General features: G+C 41.0%; 1 long non-coding RNA gene across 1 annotated transcript; it reads right to left on the reverse strand.

Annotated features, from left to right (window-relative positions):
- Nucleotides 1-3423: 3423 nt before the first annotated feature.
- On the reverse strand, nucleotides 3424-15781 carry LOC309852356. The gene is made up of 2 exons (XR_014305185.1): nucleotides 15703-15781; nucleotides 3424-3768 (listed from the first exon to the last, which is right to left on the reverse strand). It is a non-coding gene; the product is annotated as an uncharacterized lncRNA (long non-coding RNA).

The following is a 15781-nucleotide window of genomic DNA, read 5'->3' on the forward strand; positions in this document are numbered from 1 at the left end:
GAATGCAGTTCCTTTAGACTTATATGCATCCCCAGCTGTTTGCTGTCTTTAAAAGATAAGAATTTTTTGTTTCTCCTTTTCCCTCCTAGCTATTATGGTAGGAGACTGTGATATTATATTGTGATTTACAATAAGAAAAATCTTGGGACACCTGGGTGACTCAGTTGTTAAGCATCTGCCTTTGGCTCAGGTCAAGATCCTGGGGTCCTGGTCGGGGCTCCCTGCTCAGCGGGAAGCCTGCTTCTCCCTCTCCCACTCCCCATGCTTGTGTTCCCCCTTTCACTGTGTCTTTCTCGGTCAAATAAATAAAACCTTTTTAAAAAGAAAAGACAAGAAAAATCTTGGGTCTTCCACCCATTCCTGGCTCTGAGCTCCTAAAACCCAAGGAGTTTCCTATGATAAAAGCAATCAAGGTGTCTTTTGCTATGTTCATAAGGTGACTTTTGGCAAGCTCTTAGGTGGCCTAAGGGTGGGGGTTGGTTGCAGGGGAAGCAATTCTGTGATTAGAGTTGGACCTTCAGTACCTCCCCTCAACCTCCAGGGAGGGGAGAGGCTGGAAGTTGAACCAATCACCAAAAGGCAACGTCAAATCACAGCTGTGTCATAAAGCCTCCATAAAACCCCAAAAGGCCAAGGTCAGAGAGCTTCTGGGTTGGTGAATACAGAGAGATTCGGGAAACGTCACATGCTCAGAGAGGGTATGGAAGATCCACTACCTTTCACCACACTTCCCCTATCCGCATCGGATAGAATGGCTGAAAGAACATTTCTCCCAGTGCTGAAAGTTCTGTTAGACATCACTGACCTACAACTACCTTGTTGCTTTACATTTGGCCTTTTTTCCTGTGTCCTCTTAATATACCATAAGTTTTATAGGCGCAAATATCTCATTTATCCATCAGCACCGAACCACTAAGGTCACACCCGACAGCAGTTGCTCTATAAATGTTCACTGAATATCAGTACCACTGATATGCCCTGTGGTACTCAGCAACTGTGGGCACACAAAAGCATTCGAACACATGTGCGTTGAACAGAAAGCAGAAGCCACCTCATAAACTTTACTGCTCTTAACAAATGCTAATGGAGAGGAGACTTCCTCCAGTAGAGGCAGGTTATTAATGTCCAAATTCAAAGGCTCCAGAAAGTGCAGTTTATGACTCTTTGAGGGAGGTGAGCTTTCAATACGATCTCATACTTTACATTCCAGGACTCCAACTATAATGGAGCAAATGATCCTAGCGCACTAAGATGCTTGAGTTGCTGAAGCCCATGGCCAGTCTGGAACTGATCCGTGCTTTCCTCTGATTCCCATGAAAGTGGCCTTGCCTGGTCTGTGGGGATGAAGGCAAGCTGGTGGGAGTGTTTCCAAGGGAAGAGGGAGATAAAGCAAGGACATCCCAGGGGAAGGTGGGGAGTTCAAGACCAGGAATGGGGGTGTGAGGGAGGTAAGGGCAGGGCTCAGTCCCCCAGCGGGTAAAGGAAGAGGAGCAGTGAGGGGGATCCTGGGGAGGAACAAGGGCAGCTAGATGGTGAAGGAGGGAGTAAATTCTCCAGGAGGAACACGAAGAGGTCCCTAGGGAGGAAGAGAGAGGAGTGGGGAGGGAGGGAGGAGGCACATTTGGGAACAACGGGAATTGGTGGTAGCCAAACAGTACTCACCTTGAGGGAGAAGAGGAGGGCCGGGATTGCCAGCAGAATGAAGAAGAAGGAAAGGATGGAGAGAAATAAATAACCTTTTCGGGGGGACTCAAGGATATCAGCACGACTGGCTGCATTGATGTGACCTTGAACTCCAGGTTCCTGGGCTCAGTCATAGCCATGGACCTTGGTCTGAGGAGGAGATGCTGGGTGGGCAGAATCTGCAGACGGGAAATGGGTCCCAGACAGGGAACATCTACATTTCCAAGAAATGAAGATCAGCTAAACCATCCCCTCTGCCTAGAAAGACACTGAAAACAGACACTGCCCCAAGCCAGAACCCACTACACCTCCGTGTTCCTGTATAATAGTTTTACTGGCCTATGAAAAATTCAACCCTCCTCTACCCTCTCATAATTCCTCTCTGTACCCTCATTACACCCTCCATGTCTTCCTCCAACTGGTTCACTTTCGTCTTCTAAACTCTCCCCACCCCACTCCATGCACATACACTTAAACTCACCACTCTTTTCTGATTATCCCATCTCAAAACTAGATAACGGCCCTAGGATTTCCCTGGGCTTCTCAGTTCCCGAGAATGTCCAGGTGATTTCTGTCATGGGGCGTGGGCTTCTCTACTGGCCACCACTCATTAAGATGAGGGGCTCAGGTTAGATGTGTCTCAAGCGCTCAGACCCAGCTTCTGATTGGCTCAGTGTGTGTAAGGGGGGGGGTTATGTAGCCACTGCCTTTTCTTCTCACCTTCTTAATCAATTCAGTGAACTGGGTTAAACCTTTTTTGTTGTTGACCCCAGTCTGAACTCCTGACTGGTTCAACATATAGTGTGTGGGTCCCACTTCTAGACTGGATCTAAGTGCAATGGGCAAATTTACTGGTAGTCCCACAAGGAGCCTACTGTATGCATGGCCCACGCGGGGCTTGGAGGACCAGGTGGTGACTACAGTCGACAAGATCACAGCTCTCCTGGAATCCACAGCCAATGAGATAGAAAGAGGGAAAACACCCAAATAGATAAACGAAACAATTTAAGGGAGAACCAAGGGCTCCAAGGAATAACTAAAATGAGAAGGAAGAGGGCATGTGTGCTATGCATGAAAGACAAGGTAACTGTCACAAATACTTATGTAGTGAGCTACATATCATCTACATCATGAAAATGAAAGAAACAAACAAGAAATTTTTATAAGCCCACTAGAAATACAAGGAGAAATATCTAAAACCACAACCTTAGTGTGAGATCTAAATATGCCTCTTAGAAAATTTGAAAATGAAGTAGAAAAAGAATGCAAAAATACATACAGGATTTGAAGAATTTAACTAGTAAGTACAATTACAGAGTTATTTAGAAAGCTGTGCCCTAATTACCACACCTTCTTTAGTTATATCAAAGAATATTTTTTTGATATAGAGATAAATAAAGAAATATTTACAAATTCATCAAGAACCTGGCTGCAAATAGAAATTTCAGAATGTGGAGTTCCTGAAACAAAAACAAAAACAAAAAAAATCAGAAGTAAACAAAAAGGAGACTTAGAAATATTCCTATTCACAAACTAAGAGACATTCTCATAAATTACAGTCATAACCCTCGGAGATACTGCAGGTTGGGTTCCAGGCCACTACAATAAAGTCAGTATCACAATAAAGCAAGTCAAATGAATTGTTTGGTTTCCGAGAGCATATGAAAGTTATGATTACGCTATACTGTCGCCTATTTAGTGTGCAACAGCACGATATCTGAAAAAAATGAGGCACACACCTTAACTTTAAGATACTTTATTGCTTAAATTTTAAAAATACTTTATTGCTAAAAGATGCTACCATCATTTGAGCTTTCAGTAAGTCGTAACTCTTTTGCTGGTGGAGAATCTTGTCTCCATGTCCATGGCTGCTGACTAACCAGGATGGTGGCTGCTGAAAGTTGACATAACTGGCAATCTCTGAAAGTAAGACAAACTGAAGTGTGCTGTACTTCATGGATGATTTCTCTGCAGCATGTGATGCTGACTGACAGCATTTTAACCAGAGTAGAACTTCCTTCAGAATTGGAGTCAGTTCTTGGGATGCCTGGGTGGCTCAGGTGGTTAAGCTGCTGCCTTTAAAATCTTTAAAAAAAAAAAAAAGAAGAGGAGTCGAGATGGCGGAGAAGTAGCAAGCTGAGACTGCTTCAGCTAGCCGGAGATCAGCTAGATAGCTTATCTAAAGATTGCAAACACCTGAAAATCCATCGGCAGATCGAAGAGAAGAAGAACAGCAATTCTGGAAACAGAAAAACAACCACTTTCTGAAAGGTGTTTTCTTTTTAAAAAAAAAAAAAATTTTTTTTTTCTTTTCTTTTTTTTTTTTTTCTTTTTTCTTTTTTTTTCTTTCTTTCTTTTTGAACCTCTTTTTATCCCCTTTCTCCCCACTCACGATTTTGGATCTCTTCTAATTTGGTTAAAGCATATTTTCCTGGGGTTGTTGCCACCCTTTTAGTATTTTACTTGCCCCTTCATTTACTCTTATCTGGCCAAAATGACAAGACGTAAAAACTCAACGCAAAAAAAAGAACAAGAGGCAGTACCGAAGGCTAGGGACCTAATCAATACAGACATCAGTAATATGTCAGATCTAGAGTTCAGAATGACAATTCTCAAGGTTCTAGCCGGGCTCGAAAAAGGCATGGAAGATATTAGAGAAACCCTCTCGAGAGATATAAAAGCCCTTTCTGGAGAAATAAAAGAACTAAAATCTAACCAAGTTGAAATCCAAAAAGCTATTAATGAGGTGCAATCAAAAATGGAGGCTCTAACTGCTAGGATAAATGAGGCAGAAGAAAGAATTAGTGATATAGAAGACCAAATGACAGAGAATAAAGAAGCTGAGCAAAAGAGGGACAAACAGCTACTGGACCACGAGGGGAGAATTCGAGAATTAAGTGACACCATAAGACGAAACAACATTAGAATAATTGGGATTCCAGAAGAAGAAGAAAGAGAGAGGGGAGCAGAAGGTATACTGGAGAGAATTATTGGGGAGAATTTCCCCAATATGGCAAAGGGAATGAGCATCAAAATTCAGGAGGTTCAGAGAACGCCCCTCAAAATCAATAAGAATAGGCCCACACCCCGTCACCTAATAGTAAAACTTACAAGTCTCAGTGACAAAGAGAAAATCCTGAAAGCAGCCCGGGAAAAGAAGTCTGTAACATACAATGGTAAAAATATTAGATTGGCAGCTGACTTATCCACAGAGACCTGGCAGGCCAGAAAGAGCTGGCATGATATTTTTAGAGCACTAAACGAGAAAAACATGCAGCCCAGAATACTATATCCAGCTAGGCTAACATTGAAAATAGAAGGAGAGATTAAAAGCTTCCAGGACAAACAACAACTGAAAGAATTTGCAAATACCAAACCAGCTCTACAGGAAATATTGAAAGGGGTCCTCTAAGCAAAGAGAGAGCCTACAAGTGGTAGATCAGAAAGGAACAGAGACCTTATACAATAACAGTCACCTTACAGGCAATACAATGGCCCTAAATTCATATCTCTCAATAATTACCCTGAATGTGAATGGGCTAAATGCCCCTGTCAAAAGACACAGGATATCAGAATGGATAAAAAAACAAAACCCATCTATATGTTGCCTCCAAGAAACTCATTTTAAGCCTGAAGACACCTCCAGACTTAAAGTGAGGGGGTGGAAAAGAATTTACCATGCTAATGGACATCAGAAGAAAGCAGGAGTGGCAATCCTTATATCAGATCAATTAGATTTTAAGCCAAAGACTATAATAAGAGATGAGGAAGGACACTATATCATACTCAAAGGGTCTGTCCAACAAGAAGATTTAACAATTTTAAATATCTATGCCCCCAACGTGGGAGCAGCCAACTATATAAACCAATTAATAACGAAATCAAAGAAACACATCAACAACAATACAATAATAGTAGGGGACTTTAACACTCCCCTCACTGAAATGGACAGGTCATCCAAGCAAAAGATCAGCAAGGAAATAAAGGCCTTAAACGACACACTGGACCAGATGGACATCACAGATATATTCAGAACATTTCATCCCAAAGCAACAGAATACACATTCTTCTCTAGTGCACATGGAACATTCTCCAGAATAGATCACATCCTCGGTCCTAAATCAGGACTCAACCGGTATCAAAAGATTGGGATCATTCCCTGCATATTTTCAGACCACAATGCTCTAAAGCTAGAACTCAACCACAAAAGGAAGTTTGGAAAGAACCCAAATACATGGAGACTAAACAGTATCCTTCTAAAGAATGAATGGGTCAACTGGGAAATTAAAGAAGAATTGAAAAAAATCATGGAAACAAATGATAATGAAAATACAACGGTTCAAAATCTGTGGGACACAATAAAGGCAGTCCTGAGAGGAAAATATATAGCGGTACAAGCCTTTCTCAAGAAACAAGAAAGGTCCCAGGTACACAACCTAACCCTACACCTAAAGGAGCTAGAGAAAGAACAAGAAAGAAACCCTAAGCCCAGCAGGAGAAGAGAAATCATAAAGATCAGAGCAGAAATCAATGAAATAGAAACCAAAAAAACAATAGAACAAATCAACGAAACTAGGAGCTGGTTCTTTGAAAGAATTAATAAAATTGATAAACCCCTGGCCCGACTTATCAAAAAGAAAAGAGAAAGGACCCAAATAAATAAAATCATGAATGAAAGAGGAGAGATCACAACTAACACCAAAGAAATACAAACTATTATAAGAACATACTATGAGCAACTCTACGGCAATAAATTTGACAATCTGGGAGAAATGGATGCATTCCTAGAAACATATAAACTACCACAACTGAACCAGGAAGAAATAGAAAGCCTGAACAGACCCATAACCAGTAAGGAGATTGAAACAGTCATTAAAAATCTCCAAACAAACAAAAGCCCAGGGCCAGATGGCTTCCCGGGGGAATTCTACCAAACATTTAAAGAAGAACTAATTCCTATTCTCCTGAAACTGTTCCAAAAAATAGAAATGGAAGGAAAACTTCCAAACTCATTTTATGAGGCCAGCATCACCTTGATCCCAAAACCAGACAAGGATCCCACCAAAAAAGAGAGCTATAGACCGATATCCTTGATGAACACAGATGCAAAAATACTCAACAAAATACTAGCCAATAGGATTCAACAGTACATTAAAAAGATTATTCACCACGACCAAGTGGGATTTATTCCAGGGCTGCAAGGTTGGTTCAACATCCGCAAATCAGTCAATGTGATACAACACATCAATAAAAGAAAGAACAAGAACCATATGATACTTTCAATAGATGCTGAAAAAGCATTTGACAAAGTACAGCATCCCTTCCTGATCAAAACTCTTCAAAGTGTAGGGATAGAGGGCACATACCTCAATATCATCAAAGCCATCTATGAAAAACCCACCGCAAATATCATTCTCAATGGAGAAAAACTGAAAGCTTTTCCGCTAAGGTCAGGAACACGGCAGGGATGTCCATTATCACCACTGCTATTCAACATAGTACTAGAGGTCCTAGCCTCAGCAATCAGACAACAAAAGGAAATTAAAGGCATCCAAATTGGCAAAGAAGAAGTCAAATTATCACTCTTCGCAGATGATATGATACTATATGTGGAAAACCCAAAAGACTCCACTCCAAAACTGCTAGAACTTATACAGGAATTCACTAAAGTGTCAGGATATAAAATCAATGCACAGAAATCAGTTGCATTTCTCTACACCAACAGCAAGACAGAAGAAAGAGATATTAAGGAGTCAATCCCATTTACAATTGCATCCAAAACCATAAGATACCTAGGAATAAACCTAACCAAAGAGATACAGAATCTATACTCAGAAAACTATAAAGTACTCATGAAAGAAATTGAGGAAGACACAAAGAAATGGAAAAATGTTCCATGCTCCTGGATTGGAAGAATAAATATTGTGAAAATGTCTATGCTACCTAAAGCAATCTACACATTTAATGCAATTCCTATCAAAGTACCATCCATCTTTTTCAAAGAAATGGAACAAATAATCCTAAAATTTATATGGAACCAGAAAAGACCTCGAATAGCCAAAGGGATATTGAAAAAGAAAGCCAACGTTGGTGGCATCACAATTCCGGACTTCAAGCTCTATTACAAAGCTGTCATCATCAAGACAGCATGGTACTGGCACAAAAACAGACACATAGATCAATGGAACAGAATAGAGAGCCCAGAAATAGACCCTCAAATCTATGGTCAACTCATCTTCGACAAAGCAGGAAAGAATGTCCAATGGAAAAAAGACAGCCTCTTCAATAAATGGTGCTGGGAAAATTGGACAGCCACATGCAGAAAAATGAAATTGGACCATTTCCTTACACCACACACAAAAATAGACTCAAAATGGATGAAGGACCTCAATGTGCGAAAGGAATCCATCAAAATCCTTGAGAACACAGGCAGCAACCTCTTCGACCTCTGCCGCAGCAACATCTTCCTAGGAACAACGCAAAAAGCAAGGGAAGCAAGGGAAAAAATGAACTACTGGGATTTCATCAAGATCAAAAGCTTTTGCACAGCAAAGGAAACAGTTAACAAAACCAAAAGACAACTGACAGAATGGGAGAAGATATTTGCAAACGACATATCAGATAAAGGACTAGTGTCCAGAATCTATAAAGAACTTAGCAAACTCAATGCCCAAAGAACAAATAATCCAATCAAGAAATGGGCAGAGGACATGAACAGACATTTCTGCAAAGAAGACATCCAGATGGCCAACAGACACATGAAAAAGTGCTCCACATCACTCGGCATCAGGGAAATACAAATCAAAACCACAATGAGATATCACCTCACGCCAGTCAGAATGGCTAAAATCAACAAGTCAGGAAATGACAGATGCTGGCGAGGATGTGGAGAAAGGGGAACCCTCCTACACTGTTGGTGGGAATGCAAGCTGGTGCAGCCACTCTGGAAAACAGCGTGGAGGTTCCTCAGAATGTTGAAAATAGAACTGCCCTATGACCCAGCAATTGCACTATTGGGTATTTACCCTAAAGATACAAATGTAGTGATCCAAAGGGGCACATGCACCCGAATGTTTATAGCAGCAATGTCCACAATAGCCAAACTATGGAAAGAACCTAGATGTCCATCCACAGATGAATGGATCAAGAAGATGTGGTATATATACACAATGGAATACTATGCAGCCATCAAAAGAAATGAAATCTTGCCATTTGCAACAACATGGATGGAACTAGAGCGTATCATGCTTAGCGAAATAAGTCAAGCAGAGAAAGACAACTATCATATGATCTCCCTGATATGAGGAAGTGGTGATGCAACATGGAGGCTTAAGTGGGTAGAAGAAGAATAAATGAAACAAGATGGGATTGGGAGGGAGACTAACCATAAGTGACTCTTAATCTCACAAAACAAACTGAGGGTTGCTGGGGGGAGGGGGTTTGGGAGAAGGGGGTGGGATTATGGACATTGGGGAGGGTATGTGCTTTGGTGAGTGCTGTGAAGTGTGTAAACCTGGTGATTCACAGACCTGTACCCCTGGGGATAAAAATATATGTTTATAAAAAATAAAAAGTTAAAAAAAAAAAAAAAAAGAATTACAAGACGGAAACCAACAACACAATTTAAAAATGGGAGAAAATATTTGAACAGATCCTTCACTAAAGAGACTATAAGAACATCAAATATGCACAGGAAAATTTTTCAAAATCATTAGGTATTAGGGAAATGAATATTAAAACTTTTAGAATAGTTCAAGTCGGGACGCCTGGGTGGCTCAGTTGGTTAAGCAGCTGCCCTCAGCTCAGGTCATGGTCCCAGCGTCCTGGGATCGAGTCCCACATTGGGCTCCTTGCTCGGCGGGGAGCCTGCTTCTCCCTCTGCCTGCCATTCTGTCTGCCTGTGCTCGCTCTCTCCCCCCCTCTCTCTCTGATAAATAAATAAAATCTTTAAAAAAAAAAAAAAAGAATAGTTCAAGTCAAAAAGGGTAACAATATCAAGCGCTTGTGAAGACGTGGAGACCTGGAACCCTCATTCACTGCTGGCAGGAGTGAAAAATGGTATAGTGTTCTGCAAAAACAGATTGGAAGCTTCCTATAAAGTTAAACACACATTTATCCTATGACCCAGCAACCCCACTGCTGGGTATTTACCCTAGATAAATGAAAACATGTTCACATAAAGTTTTATGAGAATATTTACAAATACCCTATTCGCAATCTCCCAAAGTGGAAACAATTCAAAGGTACCTCAATGAGGGGGTGGATAAATAAATTGTACAGACTGATACATTGGAATATTACTCAGAAATTACATGGAACAGACTGGTGATATACTCAACAACTTGGATACATCTCAGAGGCATTAGGCTGAGGGAGAGAAGCCACTTTCAAAAGGTTATATACTAAGAGTGATGTCCATGAGTAAGGAATTTCAAAATCCCATCCCCCCATGAAAGGAGTGAATAAACCAACAAAAACTGTCAAAATCAACTTTATCAGAATCAAGGGTTTATAGCAATCAGGCAAATGCTTAATTAGGTGAAAATGAAACCCCCAGTGTCAGTAAGGGAGCTTTGTGGTGTTTTACCTTATTCTGGAACCATCTCCCATTCCCCACATCACTTGTAGCCTTGAAGACAACAGCCCTCATTCCCAGTACAAGTTCTTAGTACCTATCCTAGGTACTAGATATAAAATTCATTCTCAAAGAATCATGGTTGTTGCTTTGACCTGTCTGGTGGCCCCCTTAAAGACCAGCTCAAAAGACTTGCCTTTATTTCCTCTAACTGAGAACAATCTTAGGGATGAGGCAGCTGCTAGAGGTGGGGGAGGTATCCAAGGCAAGTTGGACAACTAGGCTAGAGGGAAAACAGTTGGGGCAAACCACAGACAAACCAAAGAGCTTTAGAGGAAAAGGTGGGGAATGAGATGCTTGGGAAACAAGGGGGTAGAAAAGCTCCCACATATTTCTGGGAATATACCAGTCTACATGTTTGTCCACTGGGCGCAGAGCCTGCTTAAGATTCTCTCTCCCTCTGCCCTCTTCCCCACATTGTGCAAGCATCCACACATGCTCTCACTCTCTTGAAAAAAATTAATAGACACATCCCTGAGGAGATTCAGACATTAGATTTATCAGCTAGAGATTTTTAAATCAACTATTTAAAATAGACTCAAAGAACGATAGGAAACCATAAGAATGTGAAATACATAAAATCGATACAGAGAAATCATAAAAAGGAACCAAATAGAAGTTTGGGAGTTAAAAAAGACATTATCTGAAATGAAAAATTCAGTAGAAAGATGCAAACGCAGAATTGAGCAAACAGAAGAAATGATCCGTGAACTTGAAATAGATCACTTGAGATTACCTGGCTGAAAAACAGAAAGAGAAAATTATGAAGAAAAATGAACATCACCTAAGACACCTGTGGGACCCCATCAAATGCATCAATACATGCATAACAGGAGTATCAGAGGGAGAGGAGAGAAAGAAAAGTGAGTGATATGGACATTGGGGAGGGTATGTGCTACGGTGAGTGCTGGGAAGTGTGTAAACCTGGTGATTCACAGACCTGTACCCCTGGGGCTAATAATACATTATATGTTAATAAAAATTTTATAAAATGGAAAAAAAGAAAAGTGCATGAAGAATATTTGAAGAAATAATAGCCAAAAAACTTTCCTAATTTATTAAGTTTTTTTTTTATAGGTGGTGGGGGAGAAAGAGTGGGGGGGGGAGTCTGCTTGAGATTCTCTCACCCTCTGCCCCTCTCCCACTTGCGCTCTATAAATAAATTAAATAAATAAAATCTTTTTAAAAAAATACTCCAAAAAAATGCTCCAAATATATACTGTCTACACTTCAGAGCCAAAGACATAAATAGGTTGAAAGTGAAAGGACGGGAAAATATGTTCCATACAAATAGTAAGCAAAAGAGAGCTGAAGTCACTACCCTAATATCAAAAAAAATAGACCCCCGGGGTACCTGGGTGGCTCAGTGGGCTAAGCCTCTGCCTTTGGCTCAGGTCATGATCCCAGGGTCCTGGGATCAAGCCCCACATCAGACTCTCTGCTCGGTGGGGAGCCTGCTTCTCCCTCTCTCTCTGCCTACTTGTGATCTCTCTCTGTCAAATAAGTAAATAAAATCTTGGAGAAAAAAAAAGAAAAATAGACCCTAAAACAAAAATTATTATGAGATAAAAAAGGACATTATACGGATGCCTGGGTGGCTCAGTTGGTTAAGCTGCTGCCTTCGGCTCGGGTCATGATGCCAGAGTCCTGGGATCAAGTCCTGCATCAGGCTCCTTGCTCAGCAGGGAGCCTGCTTCTCTCTCCATTGCTGCCTGCTTGTGTGCTCTTTCTCTCTCTCTGACAAATAAAATCTTAAAAAAAAAAAGGACATTATGTAATGATAAAAGAGACAATCCATCAAAGATATACCAGTCATAAACATATATTCATCTAACACAGAGTTCCATAATATATGAGGCAAAAACAGAAGTGAAGGAAACCAGACAGCCCAACAATTAGGACTGGGCTATGTGAAATAATACTTCAAATAATAATAATGATAATACTTATATTAATTATGTATATATGTGCGTATACACACACACACACACACATACACCCCTCAGGGTGCCTGGGTGGCTCAGTGGATTAAGCCTCTGCCTTCAGCTCAGGTCATGATCTCAGGGTCCTGGGATCAAGCCCTGCATCGAGCCCCGAGTTGGGCTCTCTGCTCAGAAGGGAGCCTGCTTCCCTCTCTCTCTGACTGCCTCTTTGCTTACCTGTGATCTCTCTCTGTCAAATAAACAAATAAAATCTTTTTTTAAAAAATGAAGAAATATTTCAAATCAACAACCTAACCTTCCATCTTAAGGAACTATAAAAACAAGAAAAAACTCAACCAGAAGCAAGCAGAGGGAAAGAAATACTAAAAATTGCAGAGGCAATAAATGAAACCGAGAATAAACAGAGAAAATCAATGAAACTGAAGTAGTTCTTTGAAAAGAACAACAAAATTGGCAAACTTTAAGCTAGACTGGCCAAGAAAAGGAGAAGACCCAAATTACTAAAATCAGAAATACTTTCAAAAGTGAAGACATCACCACCAACCTTAAAGAAATAAAAAGAATTATAAGAGAACACTATGAACAATTATACACCAACAAATTAGATAACCTAAATGAAATGCACAAATTCCTGGAAAGCCATAAACTACCAAAACTGACTCATAAAGAAAACAGACATTCTGAGTTAACCAATAACAAGTAGAGAGTAAATCAGTTTAAAACCACGCCAAACCAAAGGACAACAACAAAAACTTCCAACAGAGAAAATCCCAGACCCAGAAAACTTCACTGGTGAATTCTATCAAATGTGTAAAGAATAAAAATGAATCCTTTTCAAACTCTTGCAAAAAAGAGAAGAGGACAGAATACTTCCTAACTTATTCCATGGGATCAATGGTATCCTGATAGCAAGCCATACAAAGTGGGGCACCTGATGGCTCAGTGGGTTAAGCCTCTGCCTTCGGCTCAAGGTCATGGTCTCAGGGTCCTGGAATCGAGCCCCACAGCTTTCCTCTGCTCAGCTTCCCCCTCTCTCTCTGCCTGCCTCTCTGCCTATTTGTGATCACTGTCAAATAAATACATAAAATCTTAAACAAACAAACAACAAAACCCATACAAAGATATCAGGAGAAAAGAAGAACAGACCAATATCCCTTATGAATACAAAGGCAAAGATCCTCAGCAAAATACTAGCCAACCAAATCCAGCAGCATGGCAAAAGGATTATACCCCATAAGCAAGTGGGATTCAGCCCAGGAATGCAAGGTGGTTTAACATAGAAAACTCAACCAGGTAATACACCACATTAATAGAAAGAAGGGGAAAAAAAACAGGATTATCTCAACTGGGAAAGAAAAAGTGCTTGACAAAATTGAATATCCCTTCATGATTAAAAAAAAAAAAAACAATCAGAATGTTAGAAATAGAGGGAAACTAGCTCAGCCTGACAAAGGGCATCTAGGGAAATCCCACAGTTAATATCATATTTAATGATAAAAGACTTGATGCCCTTCCCACTAAGATCAGGAACAAGACAAGGACATCTGCTCCTACCACTACTATTCAACACTGAATAGTTCTAGCTGGGGCAATTTGGCAAGGAAAAGAAATAAAAATCACCCAAATTGGAAAGGAGGAATCTTTAACAATTTCTGTTCACAGATGACATGATCCTATGCTTAGAAAAGTTCTGAAGAATACATACACACGCACACACACACAAAACCTGTAATAGTTATTAAATTATTTCAGCGAAGTTGCACAATAACTAAGATCAACATGTAAATATCAATTATATTTTAGTACACTAGCAATGAACAATCTGAAAATGAGATTAAGAAAACCATCCCATTTACAAAACCATCAAAAAGAATACTTAGAAATAAATTTAATCAAAGGAGGTACAAGACTTGCACCCTAAAAACTATAAAACATCTCTTTTTTTTTTTAAGATTTTATTTATTTATTTGACAGAGAGAGATCACAAGTAGGCAGAGAGGCGGCAGAGAGAGAGAGAGGAGGAAGCAGGCTCCCCGTTGAGCAGAGAGCCGCAGGCTCCCCGTTGAGCAGAGAGCCCGATGCGGGACTCGATCCCAGGACCCTGAGATCATGACCCGAGCCGAAGGCAGCGGCTTAACCCACTGAGCCACCCAGGTGCCCCTATAAAACATCTCTTAAAAAAACTGAAGAAGGCCTAAAATAACTCAGATCTCTTGCGTTCATTGATTCCAAGCCTTAGTATTTTTCAGATGCTAATACTCTCCCAAGTATTCTACAGGTTCAGTGCAATCTCTACCAAAATTTCAACTTCCTTTTTTTTTTAACTTTTTAAAAGATTTTATTTATTGAGAAAGAGCATGAGCAGGGGAGAGGGACAGAGGGAGAAAGAGGTTCCCCACTGAGCAGAGAGCTGGATGTGGGACTCTGTCCCAGGACCCCAGGATCATGACCTGAGCCGAAGGCACTTAACACACTGAGCCACTCAGGGGCCCCTCAACTGCCTTCTTCGCAGAAATGGACAAACTAAATCTAAAAATCATACAGAAATGCAGGGGACCACAAATAACAAAAACACTCTTGAAAAAGAAAGTTGGAGGATTCCCATTTCCTGCTTTCAAAGCTTTGATTACAGCTACAGTAATTCCAAAGAGTACTGCACTGGCCTAAGGGTAGACATATTGATCACTGCAGGAGAACTGAGATTGAAATAAACCCATGCATCTATGGTCAGTTTTGGTGTACCAAGGGTACCAAATTCAGGGATCCAGGGACAAATCACCACCAGGGTTCTGGGGCATGACCTACACGACCTAAAGGGCAGCAGACTGAGGATGACCATGGCCAGGGAAAGGGTCTCAGCACAATGGCAAGAAGAATGGACATCAGAGACACCAGTGAATGGAGACCAGGCTGAACCAACTCTGCAGGTCAGAGGAGCCCTGAAAGGAGGGGCAGCCTGGCCCCTACACCACCCCACTGCCCCAGTATGTTTCCTTACTGTCCTCTATCTAGAGTTTCCTGATTTCCCTCCCTTCTTGATTTATCCTTCCTGTCCCCATCAACTCTCCCTGACACCCAAAGGCTCTCTCCCTATCCTCCATAACACTGTTTCTGTCCCAGTGAATGTTCTCTGTTCTCATTTAAATCTTCCTATAATTTTTTCATGTCTCCTTATGACTTTGCCTTTTGCCATTATGATGACACTGTCTCCTGGTAACACCCCATACACACTCTTTATCCCTCTACAAAAGCTCCCCCATTTACCCTGCAATGTGTCCCCTATAAGCTCTCCCAGTCCTCCTATGACCCTCTCCCATTCCCCCCATCACCCCTTCTCTGTCCTTCCTTAATTTGACCCTGGTCCCCTACCAGTCTCCTTTCTTTATCCTCTAACTAGCTCTCTTTCTTCCTCACCCCCTCTCTGTCCACACACGGTCCTACCCTGGTCTTCAACTTCCCCTCTTTTCCGATAACGCTCCTCTTAACCTCACTAAGGAACTAGGGCTGAGCCCCCAGTCCC

This window comes from Mustela nivalis (genome assembly GCF_964662115.1).
Source record: "Mustela nivalis genome assembly, chromosome: 18".
Lineage (NCBI taxonomy): Eukaryota > Metazoa > Chordata > Mammalia > Carnivora > Mustelidae > Mustela > Mustela nivalis.